Here is a 12430-nt window from a genome sequence, read left to right on the forward strand (position 1 = left end):
TCGCCGGGATGTCATTTTGCTTGCTCGCGGTCCCCAACTTGATGTTGAGGACTACAGGCAAGCAAAAAATGACCGCTGCGCATATTTGCACTGTGCTACGTGTAGTTCACGTAGTGTGAAGTAGCAGAAACTTCGCAAACTACGCAAGCGTAGCATAGTGATTTGCCCAGGGTTAGTTTGCATGAATTTTAGCCCCACGCATCAAGCGTTAGAGTAACGGCTTTCAGGCCAAGTTTCCACGTCACTGCAAGGACGGAGATAATCATGCAAAATAGGTGTGCCGAAACGCTAAGAATGTTATCTCTCTATTTCCACAGTGGTCGGGTTTTACTGTATGCCTTCAGACAAAAGTGACATAACTGGCTGGCTTGCAAGAGCCAGTCGGACGACCGGTAACTTTTGATGCTGCTCATGTCTGATTGGATTGGATTTCTACATATTTACACCCACCTTGCCTCCTATAACTGATGCCTGGATATACACATGATGTGTGCATTTTAACCATTGCGTGGCATGTTGTGAAATCCATAGCATATGATACTATGTGCAGAACAGAGGTGCAACTAGGGGCACATGATTTTTTTTTGAGGGGGGCTAATAAAAATGTTGGGGCGGGGGCTAATTCTTCCAGCAATAGGCAGAGTGGAGATGCAGGGGCTCTACAAATGAGAGGCAGCCCCCACGTCTAGGGGAGGGGTGCCTTTAGTGGCATTTTCGTGCTAGAGGCAAGCTGGATCAGCTTACAGCTGGCCAAGGGTAGTGGGTAGTGGGAGGGGTCGCAAGGAAATATGAGGCTTCAGGGAGGCACTTAGCGCCTCATTAAGGTGCGCAGGCGACTCCTCCTCCAGAAAGAGATTAAAAACATTAAAGTGGAGACCACCAAACACTGAGTGCTTGTATTCTTTTCTTTTACATATGCTGGTGGATCGCTCACTGCACTGACACGGCAGTAACTTGGTCTCCGGGCGGCAATTGGCGGTAACTTGGGGATGGCCGACTTATCAGTGCCAGCACATATGGGAGGAGTCCAGGTCCCGTGTGGTAACAGTTTATCAGTTTGTACATGACATGCCATGGGTTATAACATGGCAGAGGAGTAAAAGCCAGAACGGCCTACATGGAGGGGGTAGCACGCCAATGAGTGGAGTAGGAGTGTTGCAGGGTAACAACGTCGGGGTTGCTGGGGCACACTACGGTTTCTCTTTATGCTTGGCTTCTAACTCACACAACTGTTCCGGTGGCAAACTGTGCCAGGCCATTGAGCAAGGTGTTTTGTGCTAATAAATCCCAGACATCACAAACCTCGTTTTATAATTTCCTACTGTTATTGCACTGTTAAAAACGTTAAAACGGGTCTTTTATAGCGCACGGCTACTCCATGGAGTGTCCCGGCGCTTTGACAAAAACCCGAAAAAGAGACCAGGGCAAATGTAGGACGAGAAACAGAGGGAATTACTGGGTGAAAAGCCATGTCTACAGCTCCTTCCTGAAAACCAGTAAATTGCTGATTTTCCTAAGAGAGAAGGGCAGAGAATTCCAACATCGCGGTGCCAAGCATCGAAAGGAGCGTCCTCCAATTCTAGCCCGCCTGATGGAAGGAACAGAAGCCATAGCCAAGGAGGACGATCTCAGACTTCTAGAAGGGACATAGAATGTCAGACGTCTCCTTATATATCTGGCCCGATCTGGTGAAGTGCTTTAAAAGCAAGGGTGAGGGGGGCGTGGCCAAGATGGCGTCGGAGTAGGACGCTTCTCAGAGCCTCTCCGACGCCGAATCGAAATAGCACTGAATAGCGGGGTCCCGGGAGTGCTGCCCAGTGCCATTTGGACGGCGGAGGCTGGAGGAGTGGTCCGGTGTCGCCGGCGGGGCAAATTGAAGCCTGCGGCGCCCTCCAGAGCGGAGCCGAGTTGCGGGCTGTAAAGCAGCGGCCTCGCGTACTAAGGGGGCCGGCCTCGGGCTGAGCGGCGCCTGGCCTTTCAAGGGTCCGACCAGTGCTGGCGATCCTGGCCCGACCCTGACGGGAGCAGAGGACGCACCCTGCCTGCGGAGACGCCGTGCACAGGTGCGGACCGGAGAACAGAATCGGTGACGCCGGCAGTGAGAGGCCGTGGACCGGCGGGCTGAGTCCCGGCGGAAGCAGACCGGCTGGGAGCGAGATTGGTTGCTTCCACAACCGAGGCGCGACAAAGGTGAGCCAGAACGACTGTGGGGAGAGCGGCGCCTGCGGAGGGAGTACGGCGGGACGCTGCATCTGCAGGGCTGGCCAGGAGGTGGATCAGGAGCGGCACCTTGGCCTGAATAGGCGGCGGCCTGGCCGGCAGCGCCAGGGGTGCTCTCTCGGCCTGCCTGCATCCCTGGAGCCGAGTATTGGTTCCCCTTGAGTGACGCTGGGATTTGACCGGGGGAGCCCAGAGAACGGTCCGAGCGAGCCGGACGCTTTGCCGCCTGACCACGAGGTGGGCAGACTTAGCGGGCACACCAGCGGCGCCATTTTGAAGAGTCCTTGGATGGCGGTGGGAGGTCTGGCCCTGCATTTACTCTGGCATTGACTGCTGGCTAGGGGGCATCCACCGCAGCCTTCACACGCCTCCGGCTAGCTGAGCATTGAGACCGTGGTGGTGGCTCTCTCGTCCCTTCTCTAAATTTTGGCCTGAAGTGGGCGCTGGTCATTTGATACTCTGTGCTGGACAGTGGCCATCCTGAGGGGGTTGCGGCCGGGCCGCTGAAAGGACCAGCAGGGATACGCTACCGCCTTGTCTGCGAGTTCAATACCCCGGTTAAGCCCTGCATTGGTGTCTTTACCCGCCATACACAGCGGTGATAGCTCGCCATGACCTCCTCGCTACGTAGGGGAAAGATGGTGAAGGATGGTGCCCCTAAATCGTCGCAGCAGCCGGCCTCGCCAGGCGCCAGTGGCTCTTCGAGGCAATTGGACGATGATGCACCTGCTACTAAAGCGTTTATGACTGAACTCTTTGCCTCCATTAAAGATGATATCTCTGAACTTCGCTCGAAGCTGGCCTCGGATCTCCGGGAGGTGAGGAGAGATGTCGATGGGATTGGTGAGCGGGTAGCGACGCTTGAAGACCACGATTTGAGCATGGCGAATGATGTACACCAGCTCCAACAGGACATCATCCGCCTCACGGAGCAGAATCTGGACCTGCAAACCCACGCAGAGGACTTGGAGAACCGCTCCAGGAGAAATAACATTCGTATCAAAGCGGTGCCGTGGGACGGTGAAGCTGGGGACCTACGTAGGTACGTTCAGGCCCTGTTTGTGCAGATTCTGGAGGATGAAGAGGTGCAAGACATAAAGATGGACAGAGTGCACAGGGTGGGATTGCCCAGAAGGGGTGGGGACCCACCCCCGGATATCCTCGTCTGTGTGCATGACTTTCAGCTGAAGGAACGCATTTTGAGAAAGGCTAGAACCATCCCCTCACTGCAATTTAGAGACCACCACCCGCAGCTCTACCAGGATCTGGCGGCATCGACGCTACGAAAGCGGAGGGACTTCCGACCTGTGACCACCTTCCTCCGGGACCGCAATATCTCCTACTCCTGGGGGCATCCCTTCCGTATTATATTTCGCTGGCAGAATAGGTTGGTACAGATCAATACCCTGCGAGCAGCAAAAGATCTTCTGGGCATCGAGGAGGAGGCCCCCTCTCAGGAGGCCCATAGCTCGCCGTCGAGGAGGCGGCATCGATCTTCTTCCTGGCATAGAGTGGGCCCTTCACCAGAGCGGCGACGGCCGGACCCCACAGCTAGTGTGCAAGAAAGGGGGGCCGCGGTGGCTTCGGTGGCCTCCGTCACTATGGCGGACTCTCAGACAAGCTCTGGGGCAGCATGACCCCGGTACTGGAGTATGGCGTCAGAGGGGCTCTGGGCCTGAGGTTCTCGGGGTTTGATTGTACTTTTGGAGGAGACACCCCGGAACATGGACCTAGGTCGATACCCCTGCCCCGATTCCAGTCCGGCGGGGACCTTTCGAACATTGGCCTGCTGGAACTGATAACTACTCGGTTCAGGTTCAGTTACTTGAGTTCTGTTCTGTTGTTTTTTTGTTTCTGGGGAGGGGTTGGGGGGGGTCTTGGGACAAGGGGGCGACAGGGGGAGGTTGGGACTCAGGGGGGTGTGGGGGGGTGGATGGTGGCGACCGTTGGAGGTGTGTGTGAGACTTTGCCGGTTGAGGTGGTGCTTAACTTTTGGTTTTGCTCTTGGAACTCTGCTTTCGAATGGTGTTCTTGTGTTGCGCTTTGCGGAGGTGTGTACGCGGGTGGTGCGGGGAGGGAGGCATTGGGTGGCTGGGGGCGGGGATGGGAGCGGCACTGGGGGCTCAGACAGGATTCCAGGAAGGGTGGTGAGAAGATCCCGGTCTAGAATGCATTTCACATGGCACAGGGGAGGGTTCTTGATCTGTCATGACTATTAGTGTAGGCTCATGGAATGTGAAGGGGCTGAACTCCCCACAGAAACGGCAGAAATTGTGGAAGTACTTGTCGGACCGTCACCTCGATGTGGTTGGTCTTCAGGAGACTCACCTGGCCAGGAAAGATGAGCTTAGGCTCCAACACCGTCACTTCCCTCTTATCTATAGGGCATCTGCCTCTACTAAGCACAGGGGGGTTGCTCTTCTATTCCGAGCGTCCCTCCACTTCCAACCAGTGGGGGTGAGTGGAGATAAGGGGGGGCGATGGCTGATGGTGAAGGGATCGCTGTATGGATGTATGTGCACTTTTGTGGTGGTGTATGTGCCCAATGCTACACAGAATGGCTTTCTACAAACACTGTTGGGTAAGGTGGGGGAGTTTGTGGAGGGCCAGCTGTTCCTATTGGGGGACTTCAATATGGTGTGGGACAAAGACCTGGATAGCTCATGCACACGAAGATCGGGGGCTGGGGTCTTTTCCACTGAGACGCAGCGGCAGGTTGGGGACCTGGGACTGATTGATAGTTGGCGTTTTCTTTACCCCCAGTCTAGAGACTATACATTTTTCTCACCTGTTCATCTGTCTTACTCTCGAATTGATCACATCTTTGTGAGCCAGGCACTTCGAGGGGACATCCAAGTTTCCAGCATCTTTCCGCTTTCTGTGTCGGACCATAGCCTGATCGTTCTAGGGTTACAATGGTCGATGGGGGGTGACGGGTGGAAGAAATGGTATTTCCCCGCGGCACTGGTGCGGGATGATGCCGCTTGCAAGGAACTGAGGAAGGCCATTCAGGACTTTATGGAGCTTAATCCGCCTTCGGACACCTCGGTGTATACCACTTGGGATGCCTGTAAGGCTTCGCTGCGGGGTACCTGTCTGAGACTTAATGCTAACCTTAATAAACAGAGGAGGAAGGAGCGGGAGGGCCTAGAGGCTGAATTGGCGGTGTTAGAACAGGCACATAAAGCTAACCCGTCCCGAGTGACCCTGAGACCTTTAACTGCTGTACGAGGGAAGCTCCGGGCCCACTATAATAACAGGGCCGAATTCACTCTCCTGCGCCTGCGGAGGACCTCCTACTCGCAGGGGAACAAGGTTGGGAAGCACTTAGCGAGACAACTCCGAGATAAACGGGAGCGTGAGTACATTGGGGGCGTTAAGGATAGGACGGGGACGGAACATCATCGGGATGCGGACAAGGCTGCTGCCTTTGGCCGCTTTTATGCTGATCTGTACAGGGGAGAGGACCTGGACAGGGACGCTCAGTCCGCATTCCTAACTGGTCTCCCTATACCTCAAGTATCCAGGGAGTGGAATGAGCTTCTCTCTGCCCCTATCTCCAGGGACGAGGTGCTGGACGCTATAAAGGCTCTAAAACCCCACAAGGCCCTGACGGGTATACGGCTTCGTTTTACAAGTCTTTTGCGGGAGAACTCTGCGATTACTTAGTCTCTCTCTTCAACGCAATGGCTACTGAGGGGAAGACCTCGGGAACGATGGCCGAGGCTATGATCACCCTTCTCCCCAAACCAGGGAAGGATCCCACCCAGTGCTCCTCGTATCGCCCCATAGCACTCCTCAACCTCGATGCCAAACTGTACTCCTCGATTCTTGCAAAGCGGCTTCAAGATATTATGCTGGCTATTATCCACCCCAACCAATCCGGGTTCATTAAAGGGCGGCAGACCCATGATAATCTACGACGGGTGATGCATCTGATCGAGAAGGCCAACAGGTTCCGCATACCGGCTGTATTGGTGGGTCTAGATGCGGAGAAAGCTTTCGACCGTGTCGACTGGGGTTTTCTAAAGTTAACGCTGGAGGCCTTTGGGTTCTCTCCTCAATTCGTGAAGATGATCGGGGCTAATTATGACCAGCCCACATCTAGGGTGTTGGTTAATGGGCATAGGTCCGCCTGCTTTCCCCACTCTCGGGGCACGCAGCAAGGGTGCCCCCTTTCCCCGCTCCTATTTGCTCTTAGTATAGAACCGCTAGCGCTTGCCATTAGGGAGAGGGAACAGATCACCGGCCTTCCCTTCACTGGCGAACAGCATAAGATCTCTTTGTTTGCGGATGACGTACTTCTGTCGATCGGGGACCCGGCCCACTCGCTACCCCATGTTCACGCGGTCCTATCGGACTTCGAAGAGGTGGCGGGCTTTAAGGTTAACCTGGACAAGTCGTACATTCTGAATTTGACTCTTTCTCCCACGGAAGTGGAGCAGGTGCGCATGCTCACGCCCCTCTCATGGTCTTCTTCCTCTTTGCTGTATCTCGGTGTTAGATTAACCGCCACCCTGGGCGGACTGTTCGCGGCTAACTTCCCCCCTGCTCTGGCGGCGGTCCGTAGGGAGCTGGAGAAGTGGAAGCCGAAACTCATCTCCTGGATGGGCCGGATCCATGCAATTAAGATGGTACTGCTACCCAAATTCCTATACCTCTTCCAGGCTCTGCCCATACCGGTAGAGTTGGATTTTTTCCGTCGCCTGAAAACCTTGATGCTGAAATTTGTGTGGCAGGGAGGCCGAGCGTGGTTCCTGTTTGCTGTTCTTCGAAGGCCGCGGGAGGACAGGGGGGTTGGGTTCCCGGACATGCAGTTATACTATAAAGCAGCGCAATTGAGGGTGCTGGTTGAATGGTCACAGCAGCTATCGGAGAAACATTGGCTACATATGGAGCGAAGTGTGGCTGGGAGGTCCATTTGGGATTTGGCCTGGAAGCCTAAGGCTGATCGGCCTAAGAATGCTTATATATGCACCCCCACTAGCACGGTCCTGAAAGTCTGGGATACAGTCAGCTGCGATGAACGCTGGACCACCTTCCCGTCACCATTTACCCCTATTCACCTGAATCCGTCCTTCCCACCGGCTCTGCGTGATGGATCATTCGACCTTTGGAGAGAGGGCGGCTGCAGAGCACTAACCCACTTGTTTCATGGGGCATCTCCCCTTACCTTCCAAAACTGCATGAGGGACTATGGTGTCCCGCCCACTGAACGGTTCCATCATACTCAGCTTCTGCACTGGGCCACTTCGCCGGGAATACGAGATGCGGCCACGAGACCATTGACGTCCTTCGAGGCGTTTATCCTTCGCACTTCTTGTATGAAGGGGACGATCTCCTTCATATATAGATTATTGTTGGACACCGTCATATTCCCTCGTCCCCGGTATATGGAGCATTGGGAGTCCTGTCTTGGTAGGGACATATCGAACAGCGAATGGGCGGGGTTATGGCGGGATATCAAAGCGCATAACCATTTGATGGATCTCAGGGAAGCACATCTAAAACTAATGTATGACTGGTACCTCTACCCATCCAAGTTGCATCGTATATTCCCATCGTCCTCAGACAGGTGCTGGCGGGGTTGCGGCTCATTGGGAGACTTCCGCCATATTTGGTGGGATTGTCCCACCATTAAGCCCTTTTGGTCGGAGATACTTTCCCATATCAAGGAGGTGATATGTTACCCGATCCCGGAGTCCATGGATTATGTCCTGCTGGGACTCCGTGATCCGATGTTGGAACACCAAACTAGAGCTGACAAACGTATTATTTGGCTGTGCCTGGGTGCTGCTAAATTGACAGTTGCAGCAGCTTGGAAGAAACCGAGCGCACCGGCGATCTTGCTATGGCATGCGCGGCTGTGGCGTCTACTGAGTATGGAAAGAATGTCTGATATATTTTTGGGTAACTTTAAGAATTTCTTGTTCCAATGGGGTCCTTTAGTTTGATTTCTCTCTCGGGGGCTCCCGTCAGCAGTCTGTCCCTCAGCACTACGCGCACTCAGAGTGAGAGCCTTAAAAGTAATCCTTCTTTCGACAGGTAGCCAGTGGAGCTTTTTAAGCAACTCTGATGCGCTCACTCTTTGCTGAAGGCCATTAATGGCCCTTGCGGCTGAGTTTTGCAACATCTGGAGGCGTGACACCGACATTTTGGCAATCCCAAGTAGAGCACATTAGCATAATCTAGGCGTGAGCCTATCAATGCCTGCACAATGATCTTTCTATGGTCAAAGGACAGGATAGGGAGGAATTTCCTTAACATTTTGAGGATGCCATAACATTTCCCTGAAAGCTCCCGGATCTGAGGCCCAAAAGAAAGACCATCATCAATCAGAAACCCCAAATTTTTTGCTTTGGAAGAGGCTTCTGCCGGAGGGTACATGTCCGGAGGCCACCAGGCCCTCCACCTAGGATCAGGCGGACAGCCAAAAAAAAGCAACTCCGATTTATCGGAATTACATTTAAGGCTGTGCCGCCTAAAACAGTCGAAGACCGCCCCCAGACAGCTTCTGATCTGTGTACCATCAAATAGAGCCCTTCGAGCAGGTAAAGAGAAGCTGGGTGTCATCAGCGTAGGATACGATCTGGGCACCGAACAATTCCGCCACCGCCGCCAGAGGGGCCATATAGATATTAAAAAGAGTGGGCCTTAGAATAGAGCCCTGAGGCACCCCCACCTCCAGCAGCGGCATAATGGTGGAGAAAGGTGGCACCCAGACCGTTTGCCGGCGGCCGGCCAGAAATGACTCAAACCATTTCAACACCGTTCCACGTACTCCGATCTCCCAGAGTCTTAAAAGGAGACCATCATGGGGAACGGTGTCGAATGCCACCGACAAATCCAGCATAACTAAAATGGCCTTTCCTCCAGTGTCTAATACCTGCCTGATGGCATCAGTAACCTCAAGAAGAGCAGTCTCCGTACTCATGTTGGTCTGAAAACCCGACTGAGTATCGTGAAGAATATTATTACTCTCAATGAAGTTAGATAGGGAGGTATGCACATGCTTCTCCACTACCTTGGCCAAGGCTGGGAGAAGGGAAATCGGCCTATAGTTAGCATGAGCTAATGGGTCCAGATTGGAGCGGCAAGATCAGGGCATGTTTCCAGGCTGGGGGACCACTCCCGGTCTTTCATTTCCGAATTGCGGCTATCTCTCGCAGCGGTACCTACTACACACAATAAGAAATCATACGGGCAGCACATTAACTTTCAGTCATTTGGTTAGGTCATATTTACACTATTAGTAAACTTGGGGGCATAGTTCTTACCGTGATTGCATTCTTGTGCAGTTAGTTTTAATTAAAGGTTCATCAAGTTTTGGGAACCTGGCTGTGAATATTTATAGTACGGAGAGCAGTCATAAAATACAGCAATTTATCAATAAGAACTTGTCTCCGATTGTCGACACCAGTATAAACATGTGCACTCCTTGGAGCCAACTTTACTTCTAGTAACACTAGCAGGCTGTATTCTTTCATGCAAAGTTAATATGTTAATGACACCATCTAGACTATTAAGTACAGGGAACCATGGGATCATGGTTTAGCTGACAGGCAGTAGTACGCACTGGGCCTGCAGAACATTGGCTGGCCATCTAAGGGTTGTTTGGGTTTGATCATGCCATGGGTATAGCACATACCAGTACTATTCGCACATCGTCTAAATTCTCCAAACGGGTAAAAGTAAATAAATAAATAAATCATTTTTGCTGTCAGCTTTGCGGTATTTCAGGGCGCATGTTGACGCATGATGTGGAATAGGCAGGATGCTCTATCCGGCATGCTTCATCTGTTGTCTTCCCAAAAAAAAAAAAAAAAAAAAGTCAAGATAACCCACTGGATACTTTTCTGTGCCCAGGTCAGTTATGCACAGCGGCAAGTTTGATACTAGGGGAAAGCGAGACAAGGGAGGGAAAGCGAGGCAAGGACCAAAAACAATGCAACATTCCATTGCCATAATTGGCCGACACTAACAGTCGCTATATGGGGTTATTCGTTACCACACCAGTACATAGGACTTGCATAGTGGATAGTATTATCCTTGATTAGCAAGAAGGTCAGCTTGGGAGCTGGTGTCTCGACCTATGAATGTCATAGACAAGGTAACCGGTGCACATATTAAACATGCCAAGTCCGTGTAATATATATAATCATGCACATACATTATTTAGCACATCAGTATTTTAGACCCTTTATAAGGGTGCAGCATGTATACTCGCAGGTAAACCACAAGGTGTGGCAAATAGTTAAGCCGGGGAACAGTATTCCAGTACTTAGGGTGACTAGGGCAAATTGCGGCTTTTGCTGCACAGACCCCTCATTATTTGCAACTTATATTTGCAACCTATAAAGACGTTAGAATTACTAATGGGAGTTTTTTTCATTGAAAAGCAGCATTAATTGCGTCTCGGATTAAGGACATCAAGCGGGCAGGGGAAAGTGCGGTCCTGCTAGGTGTCAGTTATTTAGCAAGCACAGTTATTGAGATACTTCGCTTTGTAGCGAGATAATTCTCTCGTTAAAGGGGCTAACAATAACAAAGGGGAGAGTAGACCTGCATACTTTATTACTAGGAGTCTCCTGCAGTCAAGTATCCTGGCGCATGGAGATAAAGGAGGAACTCTTCTCTACACTCTCAAGTATGAGGAGTTCCCTGTCTGGTACCACCATATTTTGGTCACAGGTGAACCCTCAAAAAGTTTGAGGGGGACAATGCGCCACCAGGCGAGATGAACAGGTCTGTGAGGATTTTGAATGGGGAGATGGCGAAGCTGTTGATGGTTTCTTCAATAAGGTCCATTAGGCGTACCTTGATACAGGCATCAAAAGCAGATTGTTCCTTGGGGATGGGGTTGCATCTGTCCAATGTAGGGTTGGAGCTACTCGCCCAAACTATATGGGGGCCATGGCTTTTAGATATAGAGGGTGAAGCTGCCTTTGGGGGGAGGGCGAGAGCACCAGTAGGCTCCTCGCCCTGTGGCGGGGTCCCGGGCAAAGAAATGGCGGGGACTCCTTTTTGGCGGGGACTGTCTGATCCTGGAACAGGGATGCAGTCAATGGGGCACTGGGCTGGCGGGAGAGTGGGCCGTCCTGCTGGTGAACCTGGACTCTCCATCCCTACCCAAGATGCTGGTGCTTGGTAAGAAGCAACTTTGTGAGAACTGGTGTGCAAGAAAGTGCACAAAGCAGTGCCAAGGTGGTCGCGTCTAGTGGTAGACGCCTGGTAGATACCTCAAATTGGAAGCAATGGCGATGGGTTGTGGCCTGCTGGTACAACCCGCAACAAGTGAGGCGTTGTGGCCTGCTGGTACAACCCGCATCAAGTGTGGCTCTGGAGATCGAGATTTGTAAATACAATTGTAACTGTAAACTGTGAGTGGGGCAGACTACTGGGTCTAAATATAACATCAAAACAGATAGAGTGTTCCCTGTCAAATATTAATAGGCGAGTACGCTCATCTAGTTTAAGGCTCCGACACTTTAGAACAACCTGCATGCTATATTACACGCCCGAAAGAATCTCCAAATGGTCCTCTAACAACTCCTACAGCGATCGCACGAAATCCCCCAAATGCTCCATCGAGGCAGCCGATCTGGCACATATGCTGTTCTCTTGTCCCAATCTTAAGGCCTTTTGGGGGGATATTCAGAAGGTTTTGAAAATTAAGCAGATTCAGCTGCCCATATTTACTGCTGCTTCAGTTTTGTTAGACACCTATCCTGTCTCTTTCCCACAGGCTGCCTTGGTTACTATACTTATGTCTTGTGCCAAATTAACTTTGGCCAGAGCTTGGACCTGCTCCGAACCACCCACGGTCTGGGACTGGTGGGCACTTTTAACTAAGATTCACTCGATGGAGCTAGCCTTAGCGAATATTAGGGGAACACGCTCATTGAACAAATATGAAAAAAAATTGGGGAACTTTTGTGGAATGATGGTGCTTTCTCCCTCTGTTAAGCATAGGCAAACATTGTGCTTTAATGCTTCTAATAACAATTTTTTTTTCTTCTTTCTTTATAACTTGTCTCCAGTGCAATTTATTTTGGCTGTGCGTTGAAAGAATGCTATAACTTCTTGAATATGTATTAGCAAATATTTTTTTTTCTCTTTTGTTTTTCCCTTTTATTTCTGTTTTCTTTATTATATATACATGTCCGCTAATATATGTATTAATGTATGTTTTCCTTGTCAGCCTGTTAAT

The sequence above is a fragment of the Lissotriton vulgaris genome, chromosome 7, assembly GCF_964263255.1.
Source record: "Lissotriton vulgaris chromosome 7, aLisVul1.2, whole genome shotgun sequence".
In the NCBI taxonomy this organism is placed as follows: domain Eukaryota; kingdom Metazoa; phylum Chordata; class Amphibia; order Caudata; family Salamandridae; genus Lissotriton; species Lissotriton vulgaris.